This window comes from Rhinolophus sinicus, linkage group LG13, assembly GCF_036562045.2.
Source record: "Rhinolophus sinicus isolate RSC01 linkage group LG13, ASM3656204v1, whole genome shotgun sequence".
In the NCBI taxonomy this organism is placed as follows: domain Eukaryota; kingdom Metazoa; phylum Chordata; class Mammalia; order Chiroptera; family Rhinolophidae; genus Rhinolophus; species Rhinolophus sinicus.
Window position 1 is genome coordinate 19576254 of NC_133762.1, and position 21564 is coordinate 19597817.

At 46.0% G+C, this 21564-nt stretch overlaps 1 protein-coding gene across 3 annotated transcripts in view; it reads right to left on the reverse strand.

Moving 5' to 3' along the window:
• ZNF831 (zinc finger protein 831) overlaps positions 1–21564 on the reverse strand; it is a 99647-nt gene that overhangs the window by 71062 nt on the left and 7021 nt on the right. Inside the window, exon 1 of one of the 3 annotated variants that reach the window (XM_074317338.1) lies at positions 13971–14343. The exons of the other annotated variants lie outside the window; for them this stretch is intronic. The gene's annotated coding sequence lies outside the window, so the exon portion shown is untranslated. Of the gene's footprint in view, positions 1–13970; positions 14344–21564 lie in introns of those variants that run through there. 3 annotated transcript variants of the gene reach the window in all.

Consider the following 21564-nt stretch of genomic DNA (forward strand, 5'->3'; position numbering starts at 1 on the left):
GATGACCTGCACAACTTCCTTGTGACTCAGTTTCCTCATCTGTAAGATGGGGAAATACTAGCACCTCCCCCATAGGGTTGTGTGAGAGTTAAATGAATTTTAAACAGGCCTGGCCCAAAGTACAAACTCAGTGAAGTCAACAAATACATGCTCGCTTTTTGAAAAATTTCCTCCCACTACCCAGGGAGTAGGGCTTTTGAGCAGATCCAGTCAGCTACAGGCAACGTAAAGGAACATTTTCTTTTCATATATCCAAGGTGCAGCATGAGCTATGTTTTTGGGCTGTGAAACTGTCTCTGAATTATTACATTTAATGGCTGCATACTATCAGTCTTGACCCAGGACGGCCAGTGTCCCAAACAGTATTCGGCAGATGGGAGGTGTTTAATAAATATTTGTGGAATGAATGAAGTGCAGTCTGGGGGAAGACTGTGGAGTCACTCAACATGAGGTGAGGTTGAATTCAACCTCAGAGGTTGCCCAAAAAGGAAGACAATGTCCGTCGCTTGGCACTGCCCCTAGCCGTCAAGTCCATCAGCGTGTGGCAGCTAAAATGAGGAGACCTGAAGCCTTGGTCAGCGGAGCTCCCCTTGGCCTCCCCACCATGAGCATCTCACTGCTGATTGCAGTTCCAGTGTTTGCAGGGTTTCAGGTACAATGTGCATTGAATATACAAGCCCCCTACTGCATTTGTGGATGAAACAAAGAAATAAGTTTCAACACCAAAGGAAAAACTGGCTGAGTTGGAAGTACTGAGAAATACTGTTTGTAGTGGCCAAAAAAGTGGTCTCAGTCCCTTACACCTCCCTGTTTCCACAGCCTTTGCAGGGGGACTTGCTGCTCTGCCCTTCAAGAGATGGAGACTTTTTATCTACCCCTTGATTCTGGGTAACAGAGTGGCACTAGCGATGGTGAGCGGGTTCCAAGACTAGGGCTTGGGACACGGGGTGCATCTGCTCTGCCTCCTCCGTGAGAACAAGCCCAAGCTAGGGGACTGAACAATGAGAGGCCACATGGAGCCCAGACCAGCCATCCCCGGGGAGGCCCTCCTGGCCCAGCCAGTCCCTCCCACACTCACATGTGTAAGTCCAGCCAAGATAAGAAAAACCACTCAACTGAGTCTAGCCTAAAACACTGACCCATAGAATCAGAAGCTAAATAAATGGTTCTCATTTTAAGCCACTGTGTTGGGGGTTGTTTGTTAGATAACAAGAGATAACTGAACAAAGAATGTGGCTTCAGCATGGTACCTGACTAAAGAATTTTAAGGGTAATTTTGACCAGTGCTGATGTCTACCTTGCCACATCCCTCACGGGCTGTGACGCTACTGATAACCCACTTCTCACAGTGGACATTGCTGGGCTAGATAAATTCATTAGCATTGAAAGGGTCATTATTGATGAGCCCCCTGGAAATGGCATTGTACTTTCTATTTTCCTCAAATATCACAAGGTCTTGACATGCTTCAGACCTGAGTTTCTTCAGCTTCCCTTTTTCAACCACTGGTCACCTTTCCAGCTCATTTGGTGTCCACAGGGCCTGTGTCTGCTGATCTTTACCCTCTGTTTTCTCACCCATTTCTTTGAAGGGCTTGGACTGCCCATAAATCTGCATTTTACCCTATAGCAAGATTATCTTCCTCTGTTTCTTGGGGCAAACCAGCTGAAGTACTTGCATATTTTTTGACACGCATTTTAATTCAGAAATGTTCTCTGGAATGCAAACTAACTAGCTAGGAGAGAGGCTGCGGGTCACTATTGGCAGAGAGAGTTGGCAGAGAGAGCGCCAACCCCCCTTGGCTTAGAGTACACTGGATGGTCGGCCATGATGTGTCACCTCAGCTGGGGGCTCATAAGAATGATCGAGACACTCACACTAACAAGCATTAGCTTTATTTAGTAAAGTATTTCAAACCAAAAGTGATAGACGAATTAGCACTCTTCAGAGCGACATTAAATGGAGCGTACGACTATCGTGGTTTCATTTCTACCTATTGATCTTTTCATCCACGCAAAGGTTTATGGAACACCGACGGTGTGTCACAAAAGAGCTCGTATTATGGAACTTGCATTCTAGTTAGGGAGACAGACAATTTTTTTAAAATAAGTTATATAATGTATCAGAAAATGATAAGTGTTATGGAAGGAAAGAGAGCATGGTAAGGAAAGATGGTAAGGAAAGATAGGAGTGGGAGGGAGGGAGGTGGGAGAGGGGCCAGGCAAGGAGGGAGGGCCGCTACTTTACACGGGACGGGTCAGGTGAACCACACTGAGAAGGTACTGTCTGAACAAACACAGGAGGCTAGTGACGGAGCGAGCCAAGCTGGTATGTGGGGGAGGAGGGTTTCAGGCAGAGGGAACACCCAGGAGTGTGCCTGGTGTGCGTGAGGCTTAACTAAATGTAAAGGAAATGCAGTCAGGGATGCCAGATGTCCAGCAATATTTTGTGATTCTTTCTGGAAAAAGCTTTTCGTTCCCTGGGCCTTTGTTTCCTCAATGGCAGGACAGGGCAGGAAAATGTCTGGGTACAAAAAGACCTGAAATTGTACGTATCGAGGCACCGTTCTTAGCTAAATGACAACCAAGAGGCCTGTCTTTCTTACTGCTGTGCCTACGACTCAGCTGCATGGCAGATGGAGAAAGCTCAGTTTACAGCTTTACTGCTGGCTGACAGACAAGCCTCACACAAAGGTGAGGATGGTCACCCAGGACCACCCCTCTTTCTCCACAGAACACAGCTTTGAAGGTGACCTCTGCTAGCCATCACGCACGCCCCAAAGGCAGCTCTTCCCATTAAGGGCCTGGAGGTATATCATGATCCCTTGCAGCTTAGAACATATCAAATCGTACCTAACACCACAATTCACAATCGCCTGGCAGGGTAGAAACAGATTTGTTTGTTTATGAAGTGAAATCACATAATTCAGAATATTGTCTTGGTGATGGCTATTGTTTTAGATAATTACATTAATTAGGCAGGGAAATAGCAAACAGATGCTGAATTCAAGGCTGGGGAGGACAAAGAGTCCCAAATACTGACGGGATTCTGAGAATCACAACACTTAACCCCTACGTGTTAAACTGCCCGCTTTGGAAATGCAGCGTTTGGAGGGACACTTTGTGAGTGCTCACAGCATGTGCACGAAATCCAGGGCGCGGATGGGTTTTACTCGTAAAGGTATGGGAGTCTCGGTGAGGGCTGGGGGGTTTTCTTCAGTTTATTTTTTCAGTTACAGTTGACATATTACAGTTAACTAGGGCCTGCAAAGATTATCTTTTGGCTGCAGAGAGCTGACAAGAGATCACACCCCTCAAACTTCATCTTTCAGCAATACCACCCTGCACTGAGTTTTGTTGTTGTGTGTTTTTTTTTAATTAAGGATCAATTTACATATAGTACTATTCACCCTTTTTAGTGTATAATTCTAAAAATTTTGATAAACAGATATAGTTGTGTAACTACCAACAGAGTCAAGATGCAAAAGAATACCTCCCCACGGCCCAAACTGTCCCATACCTCTTTGGTCAGCCCCTTCCTCCACCCCTAGCCCCTGGCAACCACAGATCCATCTCTGTGCCTATAGTTTTGCTTTTTCCAGAATGTCATATATATGGAGCTATAGCCTATGTCGCATTTTCAATCCAGCTTCTTTCTCTGAGCAGAATGCCTTTAAGATCCATCCAAGCCACTGTGTATTTCAGCAATTCATCCCTTTTGATTGCTGAACAGTATTCGGGTATGTGGGTGTGGCACAATTTGTTTATCCACTTCCCTCCCTGCTGGATGGTATCTGAGGAGGCCTGTGCAGACAGTCAGGACGTTCACTGCCATCCAACAGCAATGAAACCACCCTCACCCACACTGTCAGTGGAAGTCACATGGGAATAATCACAAGTCAGCCTATCTTTCCCAGGCTCTGCCATCTCCCAAGGGAGAGATCAGTGACAGCCTAGTGGGGAGCTACAACTACCACCCTCACCAAGCAGTAATGACGAGCCCCTCCTTGGGGGCTCAACAGAAAGTGAGTAAGTGACCTGGACCTCTAGCTACCCTCTTCTCCTGCCAAACAGCATCCAGAAACGCCAGCTGAGGCCGAAGGTTTAATCAATCCAGACTCTATAACATAGTACCCAAAATGTCCGAGTTTTCATTAAAACTCACTTCTACAAGGAACCAGGAAGAGCTCAAACAGAATGAATATAAGATAATCTGTAGATGCCTAGACCAAGACACAGGAGACATTGGGATTATCTGACAAAGATTTTAGAGCAGCCATGATAAAAATGTTTCGATGGACACTTACAAATGTGCTTGAAACAAATAAAAAATAGAAAGTCTCAGCAAAGACATAGAAAAAAAGAAAAAAATTTTAAAAACAGCCAAACGGAAATTTTAGAACTGAAAAATATTATCACCAAAATTTTAAAAACTCAACGATGGGCTCAACATCAGAATGGAGGGAACAACAGCAACAACAACAAATCAGTGACTTTGAAGACACAACAGTAGAAATTTCCCAGTCTGAACAACAGAGAGAAAATAGGCTGAAAAAATAAACAGAGCGTCAGAGACCGGTGGGACTAACACAAGCTATAGAATCCTGTCGTCAGAATCACGAACGGAGAGGGGACGAGGACCGGGCGAAAGCCGTCAAAGAAAATACGGCTGAAAACTTCAATTTGGCAAAAGGTATAAACCCATGGATTCAGGAAACTAGTGAACCCAAAACAGGATAAAATCAAAAAAATCCTCACCAAAATACATCAGAGTCAAACTTCTGAACTGTCAAGACAAAGAAAAAATTCTTGAAAGAAGTGAGAAAGAAATGACACTTTACCTAAAGCAGACAACAAATTCTAATGACAGCAGGTTTCTCATCAGAAACTTGGAGGCCAGAAAGAAGTGGCAAAACATTTTTCAAGGAATGAAAGAAAAGAATTGTCAACCCAAAATTTTACATCCAGCAAAAAGATTCTTCTTGAATGAAGGAGAAATCCAGACATTCTCAAATAACGGAAAACAAAGAGAATTTGTCACCAGCAGACATACCTTAAAGAAATGGGTAAAGGAAGTTCTCTGAACAGAAAGCAAACAATAAAAGGACACTTGGAACACCAAGAAGGAAAAAGAACTATGGAGAGAGTGAAAATATAGGTGAATGCAGTATTTCCTTTGGAATTTTCCAAATGACGTTTGATAGTGGAGACAAAAACAGCACTGACTGATATGGTTCTAAATGTATTAGAAGAAATTTGTAAGACAATTGTAAATGGGAGAAGGTAAAGGGAGGTAAAGTTTCTACATTTCACGCCAACTGGTAAATACTGACACCAATAGACTGTGATGAGTATAGCCACATAATTAATATGAGGCTATCTGAGGGAGTCTGCCTGAACCACAGACCACAAATGTGATCCCTCTGCAACCACACAGCTTCAGATTGGAGAGGATGTGTGTGCACCTCTTGTCAGTGACACTAGGGCCTTGTGCAGCCAAAGCACAGCCCACCTGTGGCTGGAGGTCCACACAGAGTGGCTGTTCCTTCTGCAAGCCCTACTTCCTACCACACAGCCCAGGAGCTCCGAAGGCTTGTGTCCCCACTATGCACAGACTCCCAAAGCACACCCACGGCTCCTGTTGTCCAGCGCCTGCTTTCTGCCCGCACTTCAGTGTCGCCTTTTGTTTGTTCAGCAATGCCAGACAAGGTCCAGTCTGGCTAACGCAGCCAACTTCTCTGCCCTTCGATGGTCCAACCACAACTTCTCCAATGAGATCTGTACCCCTTCTGAGGTTGCTCCTCCTCAAATACTCTCTCTCAATCTTAGGGTACCATATAGAGCTGCTTTGAGTCTTACAGTTACTCTTTTCTTACAGTTAATCGTGTAACTTACTGTGTGAGTTCTACCTGACTACATATAGGTTACTACAGAACTGGTGCTGGGAGGGGCCCAAGAGATGGATCCCTAAAGACGGGCTCTGGGGATTGACTTGATCAGGCCTTTGGACTTGAGTGCAATGCTGAGCTCCTTTCCAATGAGCAATTTGATGCTTGTAACCCATGACATGCAGGGGCATCACAATTAATCAGGCTATTACAGGTAGGTGATTGTGATAAAGTGCCGATCGCAGCACATGCCTCGGGAACTCAAGTGACTTCCACTCTTGCCCTGTGGCCGTAGTGATGACCATAAGGGCTGTGCTGTGAGATGAATTTTATTTTTTATTTTATCTTTTTTAGTGCCCTTGAGTGCTTACAGAGAGAAAATGACAAGCTCAGGTTCATTAACTCCCACTTCAAGTCATGGTCTGAGAATCAGACAGCCTTCCTGACAGTCCTAAAAGAATCTCTTATTTCTTACAGCCACAGGGCTGATGTTGCTGAAAATCAAACAGAAAACTTAATGGTGCAAGTTGCTGGATTAAAATGGCCGCCGACTCCACAGTCTCACCACGTATTTCATGTGAAAATTAGGACATTAATTGGGTGAGAGTGAGATCCGAATGAGGACATCTTATTGGACATAGAGGCATGGACACTGTTACCTCTAAATCACGTTGAGCCTCTCCTACTAGTAGCTTTGCCTCCTGTGTCCAAGAACACTAACCTTTCTCAGCCTCAGAACCCTGTGACACTCTCGCTTGGCCTAGATGCTTTGAAACGGATTGTTCGTTCTTGTCAGAACCCTCCACCACCCCGTTGCCAAAAGGCCCATAACTCAAGCCAAGTCTCAGCCTGATACAGGGGGACAGGTGCATCCTATAGCCAGGGAGGAAATAACTTACACACCAAAAAAGGGGGAGGCCCTTGCTCATGTCTGTCAGCAGAAACCTAGGGAACGCGTGTGGGGGGATGGATTCTAAGGGTGTCACACCGAGAGCGGCAGAAAATAACACCAGGGATTGAGCCAGGTTCATTGGCAGGGCTGCACTGAGGAAAGTTACTGGATTTAATGCATTATTTGTGCCACTGGACATGACTTTAACAGTGTACTAGGTTGGCCGACTGAATCCTGGACACAACAGTGACTTACATTCAATGAGGTTGAGATGCCAGTTTCCCAGGCAGGACGTGGAGGAAGGAGTCTTAGGTAACCAGGGATGCTGGACTGGGTGTATCGTGTGCAGCCGTCAAACTCCCCTCCCCCACTCCCTCAGTACAATCCTGAAGAAGACCCAGAGTATCTCTCTTCGCTAGGACATTGGCAATACATTAGTGAGGGGTACTTGCCTCCCTGAAGACTTTGTGGATGATCCTTTTTCAGGCCAAGATGGCTGGGAGAGATGTCACCCTTGAGAAGGACTCCCTGGTTTCAGTGGGATGACGGAATCCCAGAATCACAGAGGCCAAGTGGCAGCACTTAATTGTCAGAAGAAAATTGGGCATGTCAACCACAGAACAAGAGGGCCACGCCAGACATCAGAATCCTCTGGCTCTGAGAGAGCTCCAACAGGAGCTGATTGGTCATGGTGTCCCCAGGACTGAAACGGGTGCTGAGCCCACCAGGATGATTGCTTGATCTATATACCAAGAAACGTTCTAACTGTGGTAGCCTGCAACCTGACTGAGTCACCAAATACAGAAACACAGACTTTCTTTCAGTTTTCAGACCTAAGTCAGTCCACAGACCCAGAGGCCTTTGATTGAAGAGAAGCCTGCGTCCCTTGAAAAAGGACCCTGTACTCTTGCCACAAAGACACACTATAAATCTTCCTCCTCGCCTTCCCTGAAGGGACCGATGGCCACATACTAGAGTGACTGTGATTTGGGGGGAAAAGTAAATACTCAGATTTTCCAGGGATTACTAGATACTCCAAGAGGTAAAGAACCCACAGCAGCTGAGGTTCTGCCCTGAGGGCGAGGGGCGTACGGGGTGGGCTGCTGAAGGAAGGAGTCGCAGCTATAGACCACATGCTCGGGCCAGTTCCAGAAACGAAGACGGGAGTGGCTTTGTGTGTGGTCTCTGTGCCCATTACAGGAATGGGTTTATTTACATGTACTAACCATTCTCTACTTCTTTATCCTTCACTTTCAAGTTTATACCTGCGTTATTGGAGGTGAAGTTCACAATGTAGCTTTCAAGGAACAGAATTTTCAGGGAGCCCCTGACTGGATCTGAGGGGTAATTGATAAAGCCCACGATGGATGCAATGCCTGGGTCTTCTTGTTTTGAATACTGAGAATTTCTTCACTTGTAAGAAAGAGAGGGGGATCTGTTGTCTTGCTGTTTTAAGGGAGTCCTCGTGTGAATAAAAGGATATGTGTGGCAGCTGAGCAGCCAAAGGCATAGACTGTGTCAGTCATTAGTTCATTACCTCTGGACTCCAAATACACTTTTCAACATTTGCTGTATGATACACAAAGCAACTCCTTTAAGCTTTATCCCTTTAACGTGGTCACAACACCCAGTTTTCCCAATAAAAGGCGCTGGAAGGACATTCCAGGAGGGAGTGGCTACCCGTGATTTCCAGCAGGAGCCAGAGCAAGGGTCAAAAAGTATGGGTATGCGGACATCTTCGCGAGCCTACCCCTGCCAACAGCCCCAGATGCAGCCCCTGTGTAACCTCGCCATCGTGGCCTGGCGCTAAGCTATCTGCAGCCCCCACTCGTGGAAACCAAAGCTCCCGCTCTGCCTGGCCGCAGCCTGCCTGTGGCCAGAGGGTCGCCGTGGGTGTGCAGCAGCTCCTCTGCAACCCCATGCACAGCCCACCTGTGGCCAGGGCCTCCACAGAGAACCACTCCACTTCCCACCGCTGCAGCCAGTGAGCTCCCAAGGCCTCTGTCCCCACAGGTGTGCAGACTTCCGATGCACACCCACGTCTCCTGTTGTCTGTCGACTGCATGCTTCCTGCCTGCACTCCAGCTGCCTGTCACTTGCCCCCCAACAACAGAGAAGTCCCAGGCTGGCTCCACCAGCCAACTCCTGCTCTCTGGGGGCCAAACCACAGCTTTTCCAGTGGGGTCTGAACCTGTTCCAAGTTCTCTCTTCCTCTCAACTCTAGAGTTCTTATGGTCACTCCTTGCACTGTTAAAAATTCCTGTGTTAAACGTCTTTTGTTGAACCTGCTCTGTGGTTTCTGCTTCCTGATTGGACCCTTGCTACATCAAGATAGATCATATCTTGGGCCATAAAACAAACCTCAGAAAATTTAAAGAACTGAAATCACACAGAGTGGGTTCTCTGACCATAATGGACTCACCCTGGAACTCAACAACAGAAAGATAACAGGAAAATCTCCAAACAGTGGGAAACTAAACAGCACACTACTAAATAAGCCACAGATCAAAGAGAAAATGTCAAGAGTAACCAAAAAATACATTGAATGAATGAAAGTGAAAATACGACATCTTAGAATTGGTGGGACACGGCTCATCCAGTGCCGAGAGAGAACTTTGGGCGCTAAATGTTTATATTAGGAAAGAAAAGAGTCTTGAGTAAATAACCTAAGCGCCTACCTCAATAATCTAGCAAAAGAAAAGTATAGTAAACCTAAAGCAAGCAGAAGGAAGGACATAATAAACAAAAGAGAAGAAATCAATAAAATTGGAACAGAAAAATAATAAAGTCAATGAAAGAAAAGGCTTGGTTTTTAATAAGATCAATAAAATTGATCTTTAGAATCTCTACAAAGATCGAGAAATGAAAAATGAGAGAAGACAGAAATTACCAATATCAGAAATGAAACAAGGTATGCACTACAGACATCCAAAGGACACAAACCCTGCAGACATCCAAAGGACAATACAGGAATACTGTAAATAATTTTAGCCCTATAAATTTGATAACTTAGACTAGATGAACCAGCTCCTAGAAAAGCACAAACTATCACAATCTACCGAATATGGAATACATCATGTGAATAACACTCTGAGTATTAAACAGACTGAATTTGTAATTTTCGAACTCCCAGAAAAGGAGTCTCCAGGTCTTGATGGTTTCACTAAAGAATTGTATCTAATCTTTAAAGAAGAATTCAACTTCTTCCAGGAAATAGAAGAGGAGGAAATAGTTCCCAATTAATTTTACGAAGCTAAGTATTACCCTGATGCCAAATCCAGACAAAGACAGTACAAAGAAAAAAAAAGAAAACTAAAAAACAACACCTCTTGTGAAAATAGATGCAAAATCCTTCACAAAGTATTAGCAGATAGATTCTGCAACATAAAAAGAATTATAGATATAGACCATGACCAAGGGTTCCAGGGATGCAGCAACAAAATCCACCATATTAACAGAGTAAATAAGAAAAGTCACATGATTGCATCAATTGAGGTAGAAAAAGCTTTTGACAAAAGTCAGCTCCTATTCATGATAAAATCTCTCAGAAAATAGAAATAGAGGGAAAGCTTCTCGACTTGATGAATATCCACAGGTAACATGATTCTTAATGGTGAAAACCTGAATACTTCTTCCCTAAGACTGGGAACAACACGAAGGTGCCCCTCTTATCCAACATATTCCTAGTACTGGAAGTTCCAGCCAGTGTGATAAAGCAAGAAAAAAAATAAAAGACATACAGGTAGAAAGGAAGAAACAAAACTATCCTTATTTGCAGGTGGCATGATTGTCAATGTAGAAAATCCCAGGAAATCTACAACAAAACTTCCTAGAATTAATAAGAAAGTTTAGCAAAGTGACAGGATACAAGATCAACATGCAAATACCAATTCTCCTTCTATATACTAGCAATGAACAATTGGAAACAAAAATTTTAAATACAATGCCATTTGTAATCACTCAAAAAAAAAATAACTTAGGTGAAAGTCTAACAAAACATGCACAGGACCTATATGCTGAAAACTACAAAACACTGATGAAAGAACTCAAAGAAAATCTAAATAAAAAGAGACATATTGTGTTTATAGATCAGAAAACTAAATATAGTAAAGATTTCAATTCTCCCCAAATTGATATACAGGCTTATTTCAATTCCTATCAAAATCCCAGTAAGAATTTTTTATGGGCACAGACAAGATTATTCTAAAACTTATATAGGAAAATAAAGGAATGAGAATAGCTTGATTTTGAAAAAGGATAAGAATATGGGAAGAATCAATCTACTTAATTTGAAAACTTATTACATAGCTATAATGTTCAAGACGGTGTCATCCTGGTAGAAGAATAAACATCCGTAGAACAGAAGTTAAAGAAGGAGAAGGAGAGGAAAAGAAAGAGGAAGAGAGAAAAGAAACAGACCCACACAAATATGGCAAACTGACTTTTAACAAAGGTTCAAAAGCAATTTAGTGGAGAGAGTACAACGTTTCCAACAAATAGTGCTGAAGCAGTTGGCATCCATGGGCAAAAATAAATAAATTGCAACCTAAACTACACACCTTACTTACATAAAAATTAATGCAAAATGTTAAAACAGGCTTCAATGTAAAACTATAAGGCTCTAGGAGAGGAAACAAATATATAGGAGAAACTCTTCAGGGTCTACAAAACAGAAAAGAGTCCTTAGACTTGACACCAAAAGCATGAGCCATAGGGAAAAAATTGATAAATCAGACCTCATGAAAATTAAAAATATTTGCTCTATGAAAGCTTTGGCTTTTAAGAGAATGAAAATAGCATCTACACACCAGGAGAAAATATTTGCAAACCACATATCTGACAAAGGACTCCTATCTAGAATATATAAAGAACTATGAAAACTTCTTAAGATTAAAAAAAAATTCAACAACAATCCAACTAGAAAATGAGCCAAAGAAGATTTACAGATGGGCAGAGCACAAGAAAAGACATTCAGGATCTTTAGCCATTCAAGAAGTGCAAATTAAAACCACAGTGAAATACAACTGCACACCTATCAGAACGGCAAAAAATGAAAATCGTGACAACACCAAATGCAGGGGAGGATGCAGAAACATTGCAGCTATGAATGTGAAGCAACACAGCCATTCTGGAAAAGAGTTGAGCAGTTTCTTTTCAAAAATTACACATGCAACTACCATTCAACCCAGGAATTGCAGCCTGGGCATCCGTCCCACAGAAATGAAAACTTCTGTTCACACAGAAGCCCAGACACGAGTGTTCCGAGCAGCTGTGTTGGTAATAGCCAAAAACTGGAAACAGCCCAGAGGTCCTTCAGCAGATGACTGTTTCAACCAATGGTGGTACGAACCTGTCATAGAATATTACTTAGCAGTAAAAAGGAGGGAACTATTCCGTATGGAGCCATTAGATCTGTCTCCAGAGACGTATGCTGAGTGAGAAAAGCCCATCCCAAAGGCCACACCCACTCTCTATGGCTCCATTTATATAGTGTGCTTGAAATGACCAACTATGGAATTGGAGAACAGCGGATGGTTACCCAGGGTGAGCGGAGGAAAGCGGGAGGAAAGTGAGTGTGGCCACCGGGGATCCCTGTGGTGACGGAAATGGTCGTATCTTGGTGTCAACACCAATATCCTTCCTCCTGGTTGTGATTTGCAAGATGTCACAACTGGAGGAACCTGGGGGAAATGGTACATGGGGTCTCTCTCAATTATTGCTCACAAGGGCACATGAATCTATAATGGTCTCAAGACAAAATGGCGAATTTATCAAAATCATAAATAGTAAATAAATAGATCAAAAGAAAGAGAATTGAAACAGGAGCAACCTTCCCAGCATGTGAGTGGATGTTATCGGATGTAGCATCTAAGGTTTCCCTAAAACCACGTCCCTGAGCCCCACTCAGCATATTTCATTTTCCTTGACTTTGTTTTCTTTGTATAGACTCACTTTTCCTTACGTGTCTTTATATTCAAAGGATGTTTTACATCACTACTGAGTAAGGAAAAGCTGCACCGCTGCTGTGAATACAGAGGGATCATAATAAAACTGCAGCTAAGGCTATGAAGTCCTGCGAAGACCTCTCCCTAGGTTGCAAACCAAAGCAGAAAAAAGACTTTCGACAGATACGCCCCAAAAGGGCTCTGCAGATATTTCTGAACGTGACCATTCCAGGGTAGCTCATCCATCATCTGGGTCTTTCGGGGTGACCCTGCTTATGGGGAACTGCTCCTATCGGACCATCCCCCTCCCCAGCTTCCCAGCTGAAGTGCAACCTTCATCCGTTGGCTTTCTCAGAATCTTCCCACACACCCCCAAGTTTGCCACAGAATCTAAGCACTTGCTCTAATTAATATCAGCCTTGTGGTCCTAAATGATTGATTTTTCCTGGGGCAATAGAATTAGGGTGGTTAAAAGGCACATTATTTTAAACGGGCCCTGACATTTATTCTGCTTTTCCCAGTCAGCTGATATTATCATTTTTCTAAGTTGCATCCTGTCCCCCATTGCATTGCGGCAGATAACATCTCTGGTTTCATTCTTACAGAAAGATTTGCTACGGGAACGGAGAAGAACATTACCTCCCAGAACATGGGCCCTGGGGCTTATCTGACAGACCCTCCATCTCCTAGCTATTTTGGATACTGGGAAACCAAATATGTGTATAAATACATGGTCCAGAGTCCATGGTCCCTTATAAATCTCATTGAAAAATGCTACCCTTGGGTGGTTGGTAAATGGGACCGCTATAAATAATATCTCTATCAAGTACCTTGATATTTAGATTATACTGTACATTTCGCTTTCCCAACTCTTGGGCTGACATAATTGATGTTTCTAACAAATTTACACCTTCGATTTAGTTAGGTACATCATCACAACAGAACACCGCTTACAAAGCACCACATTTTCTTACAGCTTGTTTTTATGTTTAGTACAACGTGGTTTGTGGACCTGGTGTCTGACAGCCATTATGAATTGCGGTAAATATTTTGACAAAAACCAACCGTGGTGTTAAGCACACAAGAGAATTACGAAACTGGCTCAGACCCAGTTTTACGTAGCATTTTCTTGATAACTGCGCACTTGAAGATAAATATATCATTAAGAACATAGGGTAAAAAAGAGTTTGCTTTTTTTTTTTAAACTGACATCTTCTATATGCCTGTTTCACACAGCATGTTACATACCTTTACGAAGAGAGATGTATTTTCAGCCGGTGATGCTCTGATTGAAACACAAATGGTCTGGCCTGAAACTGAGAAGACAGCGCAAGGTCCGGGAAAGACAGGGGCTGGCCACCTGGAGAGAGTGGGCTCCGTGCCCTCCTCCCTGCCTGTGTAGGGAGTTCGCGACTCTCAGCTGAGAAGGCCACCTTAGGCATCCTCCACTGGTCCCCAGTGCGCAGGCAGCATCTCAGGGGACAGAGACATGCTCCCGGCATCTTAGGAAATACAAGGAAAGAGGGTGGCCTTCCATGGCTTGGCCTTTGAGTCAATTCTGTCTCCAACTGAGAAATGCACCGTTCTCAGCAACCCGGAGGGGACTCAACAGAGATGAAACCTGAACCGGCTCAGAAATAGGAAGTCAATGATTGTCTATACATTACTTAATGTCACAGTAGGAACCCTTTGAAAACAGGAAGAGATAGATGCAGAGAGGGGAACAGCTTAGAGCCACAGCTCGTGACTTTGGCATAAGCGTGACTTGACTACGGATCTAAAAACCTGTAAACAGACCTCTGCCTGGGAGTGGAGGTGTGCAACCCATTGCATGAAAGTTGAGGTTGTTCTGTGCAGGCTGGTAAGAACTGGAGCCTGTCTGGTCATTTTCCTGGTCACGGGATTAGGAGCGTCTGCAGAGCCTCCCCGTGAAAGCCTGGATGTTCCTGGGGGCCCAGAAGGAGCATCTACCTCCATTGCAGCTGATGATGGCAGGAGGCCCCACAAGCTCTCTGTGAGGCTCTCTTTATTCACAAGTTTGACATTTGGTTCAATATGGAACTGCTTGCCTTAATTTTTATATTTAAGATACTGCCCTAAACTATGCTGTTGATGACTGAGCTTTGGGCGCCCCTTAAATTCTGCTATTTCAGTGAGTTCTTCTCTCTCGCCACGCGAGTCCTAGCCCTGCTGTTTCTGACTTCGAAGGAGTGATGGAGAGTGAAAAACACAAGTATTCTAAATGACAGAGGCTGAGAGGCAGAACGGGTCTCTAACTCAGAACAGGATCTAATGGCAAGAAATGCGTTTGGAGCGAGATGGGGCACCAGATGTGAAGCTGACCACACACAGTGGTGGTGTGTTAGCTTCTTTCAGCCAGTTTCCCGATGCTCTGAAATGTGCCGTTTTTCACCAGTGATCCCCAGCTGGTCATGGGTCTAAGCCTCATGTTAGCTAGATTGGGTTTGGGGCGGGGGGATTTCATGTGGCGCAGTGAGCTGAGCTTTGAAAGAACCCAGTTATGCAGACTCACGTGGCTTCCACTCCCCCTACCCCCACATCAATGGGCATGCACCTCGCTGGCTGTGCAAGCCTCAGGGAGCACGCAGCTGAGAGTGGACGAGAGACAGGTGCAGAGCCAGCGGTCACGCAACTCACCCATGTGAGTGAGTCTCCACTCACTGGCATGTGGGACACAATTCACTTCCAGGGTCCCTTCCCCTCCCCAGGGACCCTCAGAACCCAGCTACCAAGGAGTAAATGCCTGCCGGGCCCTGACACTGGCATCCATTCTGATGTATTGATACTTGCACCTCTCTCGCTGTTAAATATAAGAGCCATCCCGGCCATGAGACATATAAACACAGCATTATGGGAGCCTAGGAGAAGAGGGATTGCGGAGCCTTCCTGGAGGAAATGACAGATGAGCAGGGCATTGCAGGATGCACAAGAGTTTGATGGGCAGAAGCAGCAGCAAGAGGTAAGCTGGGGAGGCCTGAAAATGTACGAAATGTGAAGACTTGTGCGGCTCCACTGCCCCTGAAAGGGACAGGGCCATGAGGCAGCCATGGACCTGGGGAGAGACAAGGGGATACCAGAAACTCAAGTTGGTACCAGCCAACAAAACACCCACACTCATGCTGGAGAGATGGGCCTTCCCCTGGAGTGGGGGAGAACCCCCAGAAGCCTGAAAGCTGGAAGGCTGAGGAGCAGAGATCTACAGAAAAAGAGAGGCTACAGCAAAAAGGGGCGAATGAGGCTCCCCCAGGGGGCGGGGCCAGGTGGTTCCCAAGCTTGACTGAGGAAGTCCTCAGACACAAAATTGTCCCTATAGCCTAACAAGACCTGGATTTGCCTTTTTTCTCCCCAGTTGCAGCCTGAATGAACTTCATTAAGATAAATTAATGAAAAAGTTACCTCTACAAAAACTACTTTAAAAAACTCACCTTTGGAGTTGGTTAAAAATAAATTTATCGGCAGGTGAATGGATACACAAAATGTGGCATTCATACAATGGACTATCATTAGGTCATAAAAAGGAATGAAGTGCCGATCCGTGCTACAGCATAGGGGACCCCTGACAACATGATGGTAAGTGAAGAGGCCGGACACAAAGGCCCCATGCTGTACGAGGCCACTTATCTGAAATGTCCAGGAGCAGCAAATCTGTACAGACAAGAAGCCTGCACAGGGGAGGGAAGGCAGTGAGCGCTAATGGGTACGAGTTTGTTTTGGGGGCGTAGAAGGTGTTCTGCAATGAGATAATAGCGATGACTGCACAACTCTGTGTATATACTGAAAACCAGTAAATGTTATAGTACGTGAGTTATATCTCAATATAATAAATAAATCGCTCCCCTTCCAATTTTTCTTAGCACCATGATGTAATTCAACTCTCCAGAGCATGCGACAGATAACCAATGAGTTAAGCATGTGGCAACAGTCACCACAGAAAAAGTCATTTTCAAAGAATGGTGAACTCGCTTTCTCGGGCCTTGTATTCCCAAGGAAACAAACAAAAACGGTATTACCGCTCCCTTGCCAAAAGCAAGGCTCATTTGGCAGAATTGCAGCCTGCAGTGACTGTTCTTTACAACAAAGCTATTTCAAAGAAAAAGCAGCAGAGCCAGGAGAAGACGTCAGACATTCTGTGTGTCCACGTGAGACCAGGTGAGAGGAATAGCGGGGCCCAGGGGCCATGCCGCACGTCCCTTCATCCCAGCAACACACATTCCTACAGAGAAAGCCGTGGCCACGGGAGCTCGATGAACCTCTGCCTTTGGGGTTCAGTCCAAGGGACCTTCCCCAGTCCCCCAATGTGCAGTCACGTGGCAGAGAGCCACAGGGAGAGGGGCTGGCTGCAGCCAAGTTCAAGTGCAGCCACCTGGCTCCCCCAGGGCTAAGGCTGTGATGAGCCTGCGCAGGAAGCCTGGGGCCCAAGGACCTGGTGCAGCCTCCCCAGCAAGCAGGGCACTACGCTCCGCAATGCCTCAGATGAGTCAAATTGATAGTGACTGCAAGACAAGTCTCTCTGGCATGTCCCCAGGGGCTGTCCCTGTCCCCACATCCTGCTGCCTGCCTTTATTCCCCTCCCCCCCCCTCCAGTGGCCCTCTTCAAAGCACTGAACTGAGTCTAGCACAGCGTCATGGTCCCCAAAGCATGATAAATAAATAAATAAATAAATGACAACGGGTAGATACGTTCGCTTGTGTCTTTGTTTCAACACTCTTGTACACACCATGGACACAACTGGTGAAGGACCAAGACGGGGCAAGACCAGTCAAGACAGGCTGCCACCCCTCCTCGGGCGACTCTCCGAGATGGATGCTTGGAGCATGGCTCTCGTTCTGCATGACCACCCCTTCTCGGGTTAGCTGTCCCATCTGTCACGGTGGCTGCTCAGGTATTCCTCTCTGTCCCCTGCCAGGTCCTCACGCACACCCCACCACATGGTGGGCTCAGTGCTGGGCACAGAATCAGCCCTCGGTCAACATCTGCTGAGTGACAAAACTATCAGATTCCTCACTCCCTGAGCAAACCCAGACCTTTCATTGAGAGACCGACAAACTCACAAAGCAGCGGGGCCTTGCCTGACCTGGCAAACCTCATCAGTGCCCCACTTCGGCCTCTAATCAAACTCAGAGCCTTGGGGGTGGGGGTGGGGGTCAGGGAGGCAGAGGGACATGGCCCCCTGTGGGGCTGGACACTGCTGTCCCTTGGAGCACACACTCAGATTTTCGTTTAAGCCAGTGCCCTCTTCGGGTTCAGTTGGCTCCCCCTCGAGCTCTCACTGTCATCCACGTGTGATGAGCAATGCGCTTGAGCCTGTTGGAGCCCTGGAGAAAGGAGCGCCCCACAGATAGGTGACATTGTACTGCTGGCTGCTCTCATTTTGTACAGACAGAAAAGTTCCCCCCTCCCCGAAGAGTAATTGCACAAGTGCCCCATGCAATTATCCAACGGCACGTCCTCAGAGCCACTTAAACAATGTTTTTATTTAAAACATGATGCATCCAGCCAGGTTTTGATTATCCATGGTAATGGGGGTCAAGGGTCGGCTGAATAATTGAAATGGAAACTTTATTTCCACCGAGAGTTTCCTCCACCTCCTTCTTCCTTCCGCTCAGGAGAGAGGCGCTGTTGGTTTGTGGAAGTCCCCATCCTGGGGCCCCCCCAGGCCTTTGTGACTGGCTTTGTGGGGGACGCTGAACTCCGCCCTTCCCTTCACTGGGGCTGTGAAGGGAAGGGGCTGGACACAGCGTGCCTTGTTCCTTGTCACCAAGCTGCATGTCATCTTCACTGATATTTATAACATATTTCTTCACATTGACTTGCTCTTGTCACTCAATTTGCCCCAAGCTGTAATCACAGTTGACATGGTCATAATGTATTTTTGTAACAGCCATTAAAATAACTGCCTAAGTATTAACTTTTTTAAAAAAGTGTTATCAAAAGATACCACCTGACTTGGGTACTAGAGGAGAAAGATAACCCTCAGAGAAGTACTGTTGAAATCCAGATAAAGTCTGGGGTTCAGGTACAGCTGAGTACCAGTCATGACAAATGCCCCACGCTCGTGTCATACCCGGGGGAAGGGGTACGGGGACGCCCTGTGCTAACTTTGCCCCTTTTCTGTAAACCTAAAAGAATTCCAAAAGGGAAAGTTTATTCAAAAGAAAGAAAAAGGCCCACCTAAAGTTAAAGACGTTTTAAAAAAGATTTCTTTAAAGAAGTACCCCTGGGGGTCTGATAACAGTCCTTAGGAAGTGACAGACCACCTCCTGAGTCAGTCCTTTGGATTCTTCTGACACCAGGACGGGCTGGGTTTGGTTGGGTGTCTCTGGCCCAAACTCCCTGGGGAGGGCTGAGTGAGGAAGCAGAAAGATGCCCAGTGCCGTGGCCAGTGAGAAGGCAGAAGTTCACCAAGATGACGTCCCTCTGGCTCACAAGTCCGTTTCTCCAGAATGGTCCTCATTCCCTCTCCCTGTGCTGCAAAGGCTGTTGGGAGATAAATGCCCCCCCGCCCGCCCTGCCACCCCGACCCTTTGCAGAGCAGCTCCCATCGCGCTGGTGGAGATGGCTCCATCAGGCTGGCTCCCGGCTTCCGGGGCCGTGACTGACACGTGGCGGGGAGCTGTGAAGCCCGGCAGGGCCCGTCACCCACGGTGCTCTCCCACCGTCTTTGCCTCTGCAGTTCTTCACCCAACCCCCGCCCCTGGCTGCAGTCTCACAGAGCCACATAGAAAGCAAGTGCCTGAGTGACAGACAAACAGCGAGGGGGAGGCAGGGCCTCTGGTTCCCCTACAAGTGTGTCCCTATTTAGGAAGACGTGATGTGGTTCCTGAGCACTCGGCCACCAGACTTCTCACCGCCGAGTGTAAAAATGAAATCACTTTCAGCACCTGAAGAGATTCTGTTGGCATCACCCACTGCTTTTGGAGATTAATTTTTTAGACCAGAAAGAAAAAGCCCTACATTTCTTTCAGCTGTAACAAGAAAAACTTGTTCCCCCCTCCTCCCACAGGCAAAAGTTTCTTATATAAGGAATTTGTTTTTGTTTTTGTTTTTCAAGGGGAAGAGTTCACAGGTCCAGATGGGGAACAAAATGGCAGCGCTGGGACCCCACCCCCTACCACCACTTGGAAGACAGGCTAATCAGCATCTTTTGGATGTATTTACGCAAACAATATGCTTAAATGTTTCAATAAACAGATTAAAACAGATTTGTATATTAGCCTCTGCCAGCTGCTTCTTCAGCCAAGAATCCTTTTGTCCTTGTGAAACCAAATGATGATTGTTCCGTGAGCCCAAGTCCCAACCTGAGCCCCCCGGCCCTTCTCAGAGATGTAGTTTCGCTTCCTCTTGGGGGCCTCTGATCTCACACTCTGGCTTTATCTCCCACTGTCTTGTCCTCTGGCTGTGTTCTTATCGTAAGCCCCGCAAGCCCTTTACAGAAGGGAGCAGAGCCCCAGTTGTAAGCCACCCAGTTTCCCTCCAAAGGCAGCGTTCAGAGTCCCATCTGCACCCAGAGGGAAGAGCAAGGCTGACATTTGTGTCACCCTTCCCGCAGCACAAGCACAGCCATCTCCCGCTCTCCGTGGGACTTGTTTTTAAATGCTGGGCATTTCAGGGTCTTTGGTTGGGTGCCAGGAAAAACGCACACCTCACACATCCATTCTGCAGGTTGACCATCACTTCATACCCTCCAGGAGGGGTTTCCTAGCACATCTCTCAAAACCAGACTCTGAAGATGAAGTCATCCCAATGTAGGGGAATTGGCCCCTTCGCTCCGGGTCCCCATCTCATCTCTTCCCATTCCCAAAGGATAAGGGTTCATGGAATTTAGAGGTAAAAGTACTTCAGGGGTGATCTAACATGTCCCTTCCCCTTCCAGGACCCCTGGCAGTCTTCCCCACAGAGCTGGCCTCAGAAGCCTCTTCACCGAGACCTCCTGGAAATCATGCCCAGTGAGATTCAGCGCATAAGTTAAAACTGGTGTGCCACCCCCACACTTGCAAGGTCATAGAGGCGGGACCAGAGCCCACCTCTCACCAGAACCCGTGCAACTACCCACAACATCAAACTGTGGCTGTTTTTGTCACGATGTTCTATGCACATACGTGCAAACATATGTGGACATACGTACAGATGTGCAGATGAGAATACTGATGACACGTGTGCCAGCCCCTCTGCTTTCCACCCACTGAAACCAGACCTTCCCAGTGAGCTCCTTCACTTCCCGTGCCTTGAGAGGCTTTTGTCTTCACTAGATGGTTCTATAGTCTTTTATGTGATACATAATCAAGATATTGGGGAGAAAATAAGAACAAAAGCCAATCAAGTAGATACTAATGATAAAAGCAACGGAAGAAGAGGCCACCCCACCACCACTACCACCCCCAGCTGTCAGGGAAATTACATGCAACAGTTACCTGTCTACCAAATATTTCTTGAATGCCAACCAGCTTCCAAGCTCCCTTCTAGGTCAGAGGATTAGGGGACAGTAAGACAGAGACGGTCCTTACCCTCATGGGGCTGACATTTTAGTGAGAGAGAAAATCATAAACAGTAAAACACATGAATGAGTAAGGAAATTTCAGGTAGAGATATGTGTGATGAAGAAAGAAAAATGGAATGTGATGACAAGTGATGACGGAAGGGAAGGAGGCATCCCTGAGGAGAGACCTGAAGTTAAAGACAGAATCAGCCATAGGGAAACCCAAGGTCAAGAGGTTCCAGACAGAGGAAGCAGTAAGTGCAAAGGCCCTGGGGTGAGTCCTCACCTGTCAAGGTAAAACCAGCAGAAGACTAAGGGGTATGCAGAGGAGTGGTGAAGAGGAG